This window comes from Parus major, chromosome 2 (genome assembly GCF_001522545.3).
Source record: "Parus major isolate Abel chromosome 2, Parus_major1.1, whole genome shotgun sequence".
NCBI lineage: Eukaryota > Metazoa > Chordata > Aves > Passeriformes > Paridae > Parus > Parus major.
The window spans coordinates 61,274,005-61,284,959 of record NC_031769.1 but is presented as its reverse complement, the minus strand read 5'-3'; the positions used below and the strand labels follow the sequence as shown (position 1 = coordinate 61,284,959).

The 10,955-nt window shown below is 42.5% G+C and overlaps 1 long non-coding RNA gene across 1 annotated transcript in view; it reads left to right on the top strand.

Annotated features, from left to right (window-relative positions):
• The first annotated feature begins 427 nt into the window (after positions 1 to 427).
• The window catches only part of LOC107200875, a 25,669-nt gene continuing 15,141 nt past the window's right edge, over positions 428 to 10,955 (top strand). The window contains exon 1 of the long non-coding RNA XR_001519823.2: positions 428 to 716. This is a non-coding gene — a long non-coding RNA (uncharacterized LOC107200875). The remainder of the gene's footprint in view (positions 717 to 10,955) is intronic.

Genomic DNA, 10,955 nt, shown 5'->3' with positions numbered 1-10,955 from the left:
TTACTGGGATCAGATGTTCTTCTCTTGAGAACTACATCAAAGAAAATGAGAGAGGGTAAAGACCAGGATGCCCAGGAAGGTGATGGAGAGAGGGGATAAGGCAGGAAAAGAATGATTTTTAGCATGTAATGATGCAGAGCAGGGCATTTTTGGCTTTGTTGGAACCTTCTCAGGATTTTACAGAAGTGTCAGTGCCACTATGGTGGGAAAAGCTTAATGATTTTTTTATAAACCCTTTCAGCAAGCCTAGTGCTACCCGTGTGTTGTGGTTTTTTATCATGATATTTTTGTGCTACTTGCTATAAACAACCCACTAATTTTAATGTGGGATTATTTGGCTGACCTATCCATCCCCATGTTCCCAGAAATCCTCTCCATATTAATTGCATTTCACTGCTGGAGGCACCTGTTAGCAAGGGCACAGCTGAACAGGCTCCTAATACTTTAAAGCTCTGATAATACTCCAGTTAAACCTCTCTTTCTTGCTTTTTTTCTTTTTCCTTTTTTTTTTTTTAATAAGAGAGAAGCTGGTTGAACTTGCTCCTTAGGAGCAGATTGAAGCTAAAATTTCTGTTCCTCTCTCTAGTGTGAGGTGACTTTGCAGCACAGGATCTGATGGTTTTTGAAGGCTGCCATTGCACTTCCCTTTGCCTCCCTTCTGCACTGATGGGGAGAAGGGTCACCTATGGTTTTCACTGGTAAAAATAATCAGCATGGTATGTATGGTTTTATAGTTGGTCATGAAGCTCAAAGAAAGCAAATATGTATGGCAAGGAATTTTTTTGGGTTTTGTTTGTTTGTTTTGTGTGTTGTTTTTTTTTTTTTGTTTTGTTTTTTTGTTTGTTTTTTCTTCTTTTAAGTGCTGCATTTAATCCTGTTAGAAATGTGAGGGAAATTTCACAAAATTCAAAGTGTCTGAAAAAGGAGATAAGCCCTTCATGCTGTTCTGCTCTACGGTGTTTATTCCTTTTCCCCTCTATTTTCTTATCATTATCAGAGAGAGGTGGAAAGCTTTTGTCAGAGTTCTCCTTTAAAGAGAGATAATATTTGAATGTAAACAAGTATGAGCACATGATGTGACCAAGGGAGCGAGCAGTATCTTCAATTTCTGAATTTTCTGGCAATCATGAATGGTGTCAGGATCTTAACATGACTCTTAAGCTGCTCTGAGAACAGGATGGCTTCTATGGAAACCCACTAGACAAGTGATTCAAAAAACATCTTTTCAGAAAATTACTTCATCATATATGAGATTTCTTTTTAAAACTAACTACATGGGAGTTCTTGGCAATGATGGTCTCTACATCTGATGGTCTAACTAGCATGAAATAGAGCTGCTGCTCTCATTTATATACATTACACTATCTGGTTCCTCACTTGTGGTTTGGTAAAAGCATGAATTTTCAAGTTTCCCTCATGGGACTTCTCTGGCTTCTTTCACTTTACCTTTCATTTTCTTCCCAGATATGTAGAAATACAGGATGATTATTAAATGGCTTTAGGATTTTTGCTGTAAGAGGCAAGAGAACATGCAGCATCATAATTTTTTATTGCTGTCATCATAGTTTCTTACTGTCTTTTCAAGAAAGCATGACAATAGTGAGGTGGGAAAATTGTAACCCATGCAGTTTAGCTGGGGGAATTAATTACAGCTATTTTCTTGGTGCAATATTTGTCAGGCAGATCACAGAATATTTCCTATAAATGCCTTTGTGCATACACGGTCATCAAGAGCTGTTTGATCCGTGTATCACTCAAGACTATAATCCCAGGGTAAAACCCCATGACAGATGTCCGTGAGCCTTGCAGAATCCCTGTTGCAGGGAGGATGCAACACTGGGTGGAGAAGGGAATGGGATGACTGGAAAAAGGGGTAATGTGGGTACCAGCTGTGTTTTCTTCAACGGGTTTGTTGCACACAGAGAGCTCCCCCAGCCTCTTGATGGAGGAACAGAGATGGTAAGGCTGGTCACAGCTGGTCACAGCTGTGGAGGTTCCTTGTGCTGCCCCCAGCCCCGAGGACATGTAGTCAAATTGCTGCAGGCAGCAGAATGCAAGAGAACCTAGGAAGAGAGCTGGAGAAGGTTAGAGACACATCAGGGAAGGGTGGAGGAAGGCTGATGTCCTGAGCAGAGGAACTGGGAATGTGCCCAAGGCTGCGTTGCCATCAGTGCTAGAGACGGGCACAGCAAGTGTGCTACCAGCCCTGCTGCCATGCCTCTCTCATCAGCGCTCACTGGGCCTTTCAGTAGGGTTGGCACACACTCAGCGGGGCCAAATGGCCTCTCACAGAGCTCAGATCAGCCTGCTGGTGTCCCCCTCTGCCAGAGCAAACACAGATCAGCCTCATGCCTGGACAAGGCCTCTGGCCCCTTCCCAGCCCCTCACACACCACCCAGGATATGGCCTGAGGCACAACCTCACTCCTTCCCATGGAGATCAGCGAGGTTTCTGGTGGGTACTGTCACTGCCCATTTTACCTTGGTATTCAGGATTGGTTTTAGTTAAAAATACTCAGCTGGCTTTCTATATGAAAGTACATATGCCTTTCATTCCTTCTGCTTCTAATTATTAAGTTATTTAATAATTATTCTAATTATTAAATTATTTTAAACTGTTTGTTATTTTTCTGTGATATTTTTAAATCCAAGATGGCTTCTGAGGGAGGCAAGTGACGAAAAATATTTATGTGTTTTAATTCAGCTTGGTAGACTCATTTAGTTTAATTAGCTGTAATGTGGGAGTTTAACTCTAGTCATCAGATTAGAAATAAGTTTACTAATTTGTATTCTTTTGAATTTTTCTTTAAAAGGGTATTTTTTCTGTTTTTCTTTTCTATCTTCCTTTCCTTAGTAAATATATTATCTATGCTAAGATTTCATGCCCTCAGTGCTAAATAACTCTCTCCCTAACCTTCTTTTCCTAGCTGGGATTTATAATACACCCCAGAAAAAAATAGGTGCTGACTCTGCTGTGAACAGTGCCCCTTCATTATGAAACAGCCCTTGCAAACTTTTGGAAAATGGACCTACTGTGATAATAAATCTTCTCCCTTGACATACTGCACTGAATGTGGCTCTGACCACATAAACTGCACTCCCCATGATTCTGGGGCTGTTCACAATGCCAACCATTTATAAGCCAGTTGGCTTTACATTAATTAATTCCCAAGTCATTCACAAATAGCAACAATCACCTCAGAGTGCAGGGCTAGGGAAAGTATGGCATTTCTGAAAGGGAGATCTGTATATGAAATTTTACCATGCTCACAATAGGAAAAAACCCTAGCCCTTGAAACAACAATAGCTTTCTGCTTTTGGGCTTGGGGTCACAGCTCCTTTCAGTTCAGCTTGTGGTGGTTTTTTATGATGGGTGCTAATTTCTGGTGTTTGATTTCTTCTGTGGACAGCCTTGGTTGGGCATCCTGCCCCAAGTGCAGGGTAGGGCTGCCTGCACTACTGCCTGCAGGACAAGGCAGGGGAAATAAGTATTGCTTTGGAGAGAAGCTCAAGGATCCCAGGAGTACCAGGGAAAGATTTAGCTTTGTGACAACCTCTGCCAGATTGCTGGCTGTTTCTCACCTGGATTTCAGCCCTCACAGCCCTCTCTTACAGGGTTTTAGCATCAATCGGTTGAGTTTTATGGTTCAGACATTAATGGGAGCAATTTAAAAAATATGTCCAGGAAAGGTCTTGCTCTCCCTGCCTGTCACAGCTTTTAGGCTTTTAAGAGAATTTTTTATTTTTTATTTTTTCAAATGTGATTGAATTGCATATCTTGTTCCCATGGGGTGCAGTTTCCTTTGGCTTCTGTTGGCTACCTCTTCTGCCATCTCCTTCCCCCAGCACCGGCCCACCCAGCCTGTCCTTCCGATCCCCTTCCCTGTGCCCCTCTGAGATTCCCCATCTGTGCCTCAGGCTTCCTGCCCTTGGCTTTACCTCCTGGGTGGTTCCCCACTGGCCAGGTGAGTTACCTGTTGCTACTCAGCCCTTTCTATCTCCATTACTTTATCTTGTTCCTTGTGTTTTGTGTCACTGGTGTTTTGCCTTGTAAACGTAAGGCTGTACATTTAGTGTAAGGATATTTCACACTGGAAGTTGGCCTAGAGAATGGAAAAGTTGGAGATGGGAACATTATATTCCCTAGTTGTTCACCCATTGCTGGGTGCACGTGGACCTTCACCTCACTCCTGCCAGTCCCTGCTGGGACTGCGGCCAGAGAGGAGCTGCCAGTGCAACTTGGCTGCCCTGCAGAGGTGCATTATGGCACAGGCTTAAAGGACACCACTACAGATGAACTTCACAGGATAGTGCCTCATCCAGGCCATGGGATTGACAGGGATTGGCTCATTCACTAAACAGCTATTCAGTAGTTTTTCTTCATCATTTTCTTAGCTGGGGAGGGAGTAGCAGATCCCTTAATTCCAACATCCTATTCAGATACTGCACTGAAGACAGAGTTATTAATTTTCTCAGAGGGTTTTCTGCTGTCATTCAGCATGACAGTATCCTGAATGCTTTAAAAATATTAATGGATTTATTTTCATAGTAGAACCATAAGATGGAAGAGCACTGCTTTCACACCGTAGTTGCGAGCAACAGCAAAGAGGACGGGATCAAGGTCAAAGAGAATGCAAGGTTTAGGCACATATAGTAATTTTTTTTCCAGATGACATTCTGTTTATCACCTTACTTCTATGTCTGCATTTTATGCAGCCCACTGAGTTTCATTTTGGCTGCTATTGCTCAGTGAATGGCTCTGCCAAGTTCAGAGGTGGTACTGTGTGAGCTCTGCACTGGTGAAGTCCTAGAAGCTGTATGGTGTAAACAGACTCAGTCCCACAACAGGAAGATGTATCTCCTCAGGTGAGCACTTGCTCTACTTTCTCCTACTGTAATCTTCAGTCCCAGTACCACCTTTTGCAACAGGCAAGACAGGAGCAATGCAAGGAGCTTTTAATTCGTGCTCAGTGCCTCCCAGCCAGCTGAAGCAGGAATCCTATGGAGAGCATGGTAGGTGCTCATGAGAATAAGGATCTCTTGCTCTGCTCAACAAAATCCCAATTCAGTCCATTTTTTCTGATACTGTTCAGGCTTCTCTACAGCTATGACCCATGAGCTCTTTGTGCAAATACATTGTTTACTTGCTCCTTTTCTCCATTCCCCATGTGGTTTCTTGTCCCACCCTTCTGACCAGCCAGTAGTCCCATTTGATGCAATGGCAGCTTCAAGAAGTGGTAGTCCTGTACATTTGATTAAGATTTTGATACTCAGTTCCATAGGTATTACAGTCTGCTAATATAGAGATTAACTGCACTATAAAATAAAGATTCCCTCCTTCTTATGTTGGTTGGTAAGGCACGCCACATGACAGAGCTTATCATGGTAATGGTATTTCTGCTGTATTCAGCAAAGATAGTGTCATAAAAATAAAACACTTTGAGATTCATAGAAATCTGTCTGCATTCTGCTTCCAGTGAAGCTATTCGGGGCCAAATTTTCAAACATCAGTTTCTAGTTGCACCAACACAAGGAGCCCATGCAAAATACAAATATGTACACTTAGGTTCTTACACATGCGGGCAGTACCCATTCTTGCTGAAAAGTGACATTCTGAGAACAGATGTTGCAAAATACTTGCACATATTTTGTGGGAGCAACAGTGACATCAATCTTGCTGGAAACATAGCTCCCATTTTTACTTTTCTTTGCTTGGTAGGCCGTTTATCATGTTTCCTTTGGCGCTGGAAGTCTTCCCCATGCTGTTTTCTGTGTCTGGAAAATCTGCCCACCTTCAGCATGCCAATCACACTTCTTTTTCGAACCTCTTCTTCAAACTTCTCCTAATCCCTTTTATGTTGATCTTCTTACTGTCGTTTTCTTTCCAACTCAAGTCTGAATTGCCTCTTACAAGGAGTTTTAAGTGTGTGTATTTATTCGTAGTCCTTTGTGTAAGCTGCCTAAGTTAGTGCCCCCTTCACTTTTGAAGTGAAAAATTAATTTTATGTAGTTGTACTAACTTAATCCATGACTTCATCTCCACAATGCAGAGCCCTTTTTTTGACTTGTCTAATTTCTGTTTTAAGGTGAGTTTGTTAAAATGTAGAGATTAAATAGGCTGCTGGGGTCAAAGTTAGAAGGTAACAAATCGACAGGGAGAGCACAAGACTTGTGGTGACCAGACTAGCAGTTTCAGCACTGAGTAATGCACTATTGGCATGGCTTTTCCTTTTTCCTCCAGAAAAAATTAAAGACAGTAAATCAGTTTGGAAGGCATGGTTTATTTTGGCCTACTGACACTACAAATGTTATTTCTGAAATAGCAATGGTTAATTGCTCAAACTCCTCAGCTGTGAAGACAACATTGAATGTTTCCATGTCCAGTGAGGGACAGGAGCTGGAGCAGGGCCTGGATAGGGAGCTCCTGGAGGAGGCAGGGGGAGGTGGGCACAGCCAGGACAAGAATGGAGCCTGCTGTGGGGCCTCCCTGGACTCACTGCCATGGACAGGGAGCCACGAGACAGCTACAGTGGCTGGGGGCTGCCATGCATCCCTGGCTCTGGCCTGCTGACACGGGCAAGGAAGGATGGGCAACACCAGGAGTCTTTTTGCAGGCAATTGCCTGCTTTGCCTAAGCATCTTCCTAACCCTGTTCATAGGAGGTGTGACTCCTAAAATTGTTGTGTGCATATGTATTTTTTCCTTTGTATATTGCTATTATTATTTAATCTCCATGTGGCCTTTCATTTCTGCCACTTAAGTTTATGAACATCTTATTTTTCATTTTCAGTTACTTTTTCCATTATAATATGAAATTGCAGACATTTTCAGGCCTTCATTTTTAAAATTATCTCTCATTATCATAATTTACTGCTCTTAATGATTTTTCTGACAGGTTTTAGTAGCAAGATTCCCTAAGTATTGCTTTTTTTTTCCTGGATGCAGTTAAGTATATTATACAAGACAGTATGGATAATATTAAGATCCCAGTAGTGTAACATTCAGGAGAGTTTCCAACAGTCAATGTTATCTGTCATCTCAGGATATGCATCACTTGGGGATCCTTTCTATGGAAAGAGTGGGAATAGACACTTCTCCAGACAGCATTTGTCATGTTTTCCTAGGATTTTTGGGAGCTCCTGCAGGAACCCAGAGGTGGCTGCCGTCTGCTTGTTTTGATGGTTTGCATCAGGATCCGGATCAGACTGCTGGAGAAGATAACCTCCAACAGCTACCATGGCCCTGGCAAGGCACAGACTGTGTTCTCTGCACGCCTTCTCCAGATGCTGGGCATATGGGCTTGTCCTGAGAGCTCCAGGATAGTTTGGCTTAGTTGGTTTGGCTGAGAAGGCAGTTGGAGGAGAGAATATGGAGAGAGACTTATTGCTCTTGCAGATAACAGCCTTGCTGAGTTTGATGGATGGATGCTGTTTTATCTGCCAGACGTAAGCTTAAACTTAGGAAATGGAGCAGAAATATGCAGCTTGGGCAGAGCAGTTGTGTACAGCAGGGAGAAGCACAGTGCTGGTTTGAGCAGAGCTTGTGCTCAGCTGTCCTGATGCACCACAGGCTCCCTGGTGAGCACAGCTGGCTGTGAAGCACCACACCCACGTGTACCATCCATGCAGGGCCCAGAGATGGGGTGCCACACATGCTCTGGCCATGTGTACTGAGAAAATGAGATTTCTTCCTTCCAGTTTTCCCAGTCCTTTCCCTTTGCTATCCTATTGATGCATTGCAGGCCCTCCATCTGGTCCTGAGAGCAAGAATTTCCCAACTGTGCCTCCAAACCAATGCTCAGGAATTCTGGGCTCTGCTATCTCTGGCTTTTGCAGGCTGGCTCAGTGGCACTGGGCATCACCCCATATCCCTGGCCATCTCAGTTCCCTCTGCCTGCCTTGGACTTGCTCCACACTCATCATATGCTCCCAGCCACTTACTGGGTAGCAGTGCAGAGTAGAGAGCAGCATGCCTGCCTCAGTGACAAATGTGAAAGGCTCTAAAATGGAAATGGTTGTAGCAGTACAGTTTGTCTCTAGCTAGGGTGGCTTATCCTGTGCAGGAAACTGGCTGCAACTGGAGCACCCTTTTGCAGATGTACACTGCATTTTCACTTTGCTGTGATTATAAAAGTCTAGAGTGTGAACAAGGCTGCAGCCTGCACATTTTTTAATAACAAGTTCTGCTGTGCCCCAATCCTGTTTGCCCCTCTCTGAAACCCTGATAACCTGGTCTTCATTAAGTCCTTTGTGAGTTAACATTTAGCTAATAAAATTAGGAGAGGGCAGAATTTTTTTAAACAAGCAGAATTTGACACATTTAGTTTCTGAGAAGGTTGTGAAGATAGTATAATGTTGCCTGCAGAAGGTATTTGTCAAGTGTCTTCCAATTTGAGAGAGCAGTTGGACATTTTTCTTCCTCTTAGAGGTGTTAATAGACTCAAAGGTGGAAGAGGAGGCAAGGGCAGAGTGGAAAAAAGACCTGACAAGCTCGAGTGATGGCAAACACAGTAGATTACACTAAGGAAAATCTCTTCTCTGCCACTCTTTTTTTTTTTTTTTTTAAACTCAGCACAGAGTGCATCTGACTCTTCATTACAGAGGAGCTGAAACGAGCCTGTGTGAATGATCAATGCACATGCTGGGAGAAATCTTACAACCACAGGAAAAGCCACCAATGATATTCTGTCCAGAAAGAGAATGCTGGTGGTGTTTGAGATTTCCCAAAATTCAGTCTCTGGTGAGGAAACAGATGAACAGTGTGTCTGTAAACAAAATTTAAAGGTTTTCATTAAAAGAAGAAACATAGACTTGAAAAATGCATGTGCGCTGAGCTAACAGCGAATGTTTCATGTTTACTCCTACCTTCTAGAGTAAATTAATGTTCAAATCCTTGATTTGTACAAGAAGTGGGTGAAATTTTGTGTATTTTGCTACTTGATGTAAATGCTCACCTTCATTTGCCTCACAGTGGATGTGCCTGCACCAGCCTCCCCAGTTAGTGTTGACTGGCACTCCAGTTGGCTTCAGATCCAAAATGCTTCCTGCTGAGGAGCTGGGGATAGTGGGATGGTCTTTGGGTTTTAGAAGTGGTCTTTTTGGGTTTAGGGCAAAGACTTCTAACTAAAGAGCATCAGAAAGCTGCTCCTGCAGTAGCTGTTTCAAGTGACAGTGAACAAGGTACACAAGGCAGCTGGTGCATCCCATCTGCACAGGAGGAAAAATTTGCCCTGTGGCTGTCAGGTCAGTGTGCTTTGGCATGCACAGAGGTGTAAAATGTTTTTCTTCTCAGAGCTTCCGTATTTTGTGCATTGTTTGATATCCTTCAGACCAAATTCAACAATTTCCTTGGTAATGGTGTTTTGTACTGTGAATGCTAAAAAATCAAATATCCATGATGGGGAACCAGATGTAATTTACAATCAATTTGCCATTTTGTGAAAGGGCAATGAAATACTGGTATCCCATCTGAAAATTGTTTATTGAATATAATGAAGAAGAAACCAGTGGGGACGTATGGTAATTAAATAGGGCCTATGAAAATTGCTGCAAATTCTGTGAGAGAATGTAAATTCTGTGAGTTTGAAGTTCTTTGTTGAACCTTCAAACTGCCCTGTGGAGTTTAACAGACAATAGAGTTCTCTTCCAGAGTTCAGAATTTCTTTAAGTTATTTTCAAACCTCTGTACAGTGTCATCTTTGTTCTCCATTTAGTGACTTGATTTTTTTTCCCCCCTTTTCCTTTTAAAAGAGAATTATCTGCTAGTATAGCAGCATGAAAGCAAGTGGGTTAAGGACGTGTGAGATTAAGTTATATAAGGCTTCTCTTTTTTTACTTGCATTGGAAAAATCTTCAAATTCTTAGAACCATGCCCACCCTAGGTAGAAGTGGATGCAAATTTGTGTAAACTTCTTGTGTTTACTAATACAAGCCAGTCATTTTGCCAGTCCAAGTTAGTGTTTGAACCATTATTTTGGTTTTTGTTTTTTTTTTTCCCTTTTTTCTTTTTACCAGTGTATTTCTAGTATCTCACTTTCACATCAGTGCTGAATGAGGGTATGTCGTCAGGTGCCCTTTATTAACTCAAGACAGGATTGCAAACCTGTGTATCCAATATCAAAAGCCAGAACCCTAATGAGTAGAATAACATGTACATTTCCTGCAAGGATAAAAACCCTGGCAAGATACCTAGGATCACATTAGAAACACCTCCTCCATATGAGACAAGTATCTTGGTGATCTTGTGTCAAATTTTTTTAAAAAGTCTTCTGAGGGTAACTGAGTATCAGCTGTAGTCACAATAGAGATTTGCTGTTGTATTCCCCACTGGCTGATTGGCATGCCTTGTTGAATCTCACTTAGTCCAGCCCTTGTATTTTTGATCTTGTCTTGTTCCTTTCCCGAATTTTGTGCTCCAAGTTCATGGACTTCAGATGTTTACATCCTTCTTCTTCAGTAGACGAGAGATGACAACATTTGCCATTCTCTTGGGTGACTTCTGGGCTGGGACTTCTGTAGGCTTGCTACCAGGAGTTCAGGCTAGGCTCTGCCTTTATTTACTTTCTCTTCAGTTATATCCTAAAGGAAAATCCCCTTTCTGTGGAGTCACTCTTTTAGGAAGCTCCCTTTTGGATGGCAGCTATGTTGATACAAAACAACTCAATTATCCCAGGCCGAACTATGGACGTGGTAACGTTTCAATCCAAAGCCATTCTTGAGGAACACAGGAAAACATTTTTTTCCAGGTATCATTAGCAGCAGCATCATTTGGATAGATCCTGGGCTTACTCAGGTGAGGAGTACTTTTAAGGCAGCACCAGCTGGAAAACCAAGCAGGTTGTCCTCTACCAGACAGCACTGTATGGAAAAAGCAGCACAACAGATACCCTGTGGTAGACCAGTAGGAAAGCCAAAAATAATAATGGACAATGCTGGGCCACAGCAGTGCCAGAAACTG